The 900-nt window shown below is 26.0% G+C and overlaps 1 long non-coding RNA gene across 1 annotated transcript; it reads left to right on the top strand.

The window, feature by feature from the left end:
* The first annotated feature begins 212 nt into the window (after positions 1-212).
* Positions 213-651, top strand: LOC146930259 (uncharacterized). The gene is made up of 2 exons (XR_015008323.1): positions 213-350; positions 448-651. It is a non-coding gene; the product is annotated as an uncharacterized LOC146930259 (long non-coding RNA).
* Positions 652-900: the final 249 nt, after the last annotated feature.

A 900-nucleotide genomic window follows, 5' to 3' on the forward strand; every position in this document is an offset into this window, starting at 1 on the left:
AGTCTAAAATATAAATATATCATGAACTTTAATAAAATAAAATGAACTTTGATGACCATCAATATTTTTAAGCAAGATGTTTATTAAGGTTAAATGATCTATTGAGTGAGATAAAGGGATGCACACAACATATTAATTAAAGACATTTAATATTAATTGTAATTTAATAAATGTCTTCTTACTGCTCCTAAGTGTTAAAAATTGCTTAATTAAAATTACAAAAGCATAAAATATTTACTTATAAAGCAATAAAAAAAATTATGTTTAATACATACAAAGGAGGAAAAATATGAATCGTATTCTCATGTTTGTTTATGCTTTGATCATCGTTATTTCCCATATTTATAGAGGTATGTCATTTTTCAAACCCTTTTTGAATTTTCTAATTTATCTTATACACAATATTTTAACAACATTTAGTAAAACAATTGTTTTTTGACAATGCAGATGGTATTCCTTGCGTATTTGACCATCATTGTCCAAAGATATCTCATTACCCATTTAGGTGTAATGTTAATAATATTTGTGAGTACAATTTAAATGTAGAAATTGTAGAAGATGAGTGAGTGATTGTTCAATTCACACTTATTAAGAAAAATGTATAAGTAAAGGAGAAATAAAAATGGATTTAAGTGCTCTTGTCAAGTGTAACACCCTTGAATCTCACTATTAATATTTAATATAAACAGAACAAATAATTCATATTATGATCAAGGTGCTACATCATTAAACTCAAAACATGCATAATACATTTTTTATCAAAGTTTCACAATGGAAGAAACATCAATCTCCAAAAGCATCTGGCCAGGGACAAAAGGAAAGGTAGAGAAAATAGAGAAACTCTCTAATATTCTCAAAGAAAAGTTATATTACTTGAATGTTTCTATGCTTGATGATGCC

This window comes from Medicago sativa, chromosome 4, assembly GCF_051527215.1.
Source record: "Medicago sativa cultivar Bolivia chromosome 4, Bolivia_mono, whole genome shotgun sequence".
NCBI classification, from domain to species: Eukaryota; Viridiplantae; Streptophyta; class Magnoliopsida; order Fabales; family Fabaceae; genus Medicago; species Medicago sativa.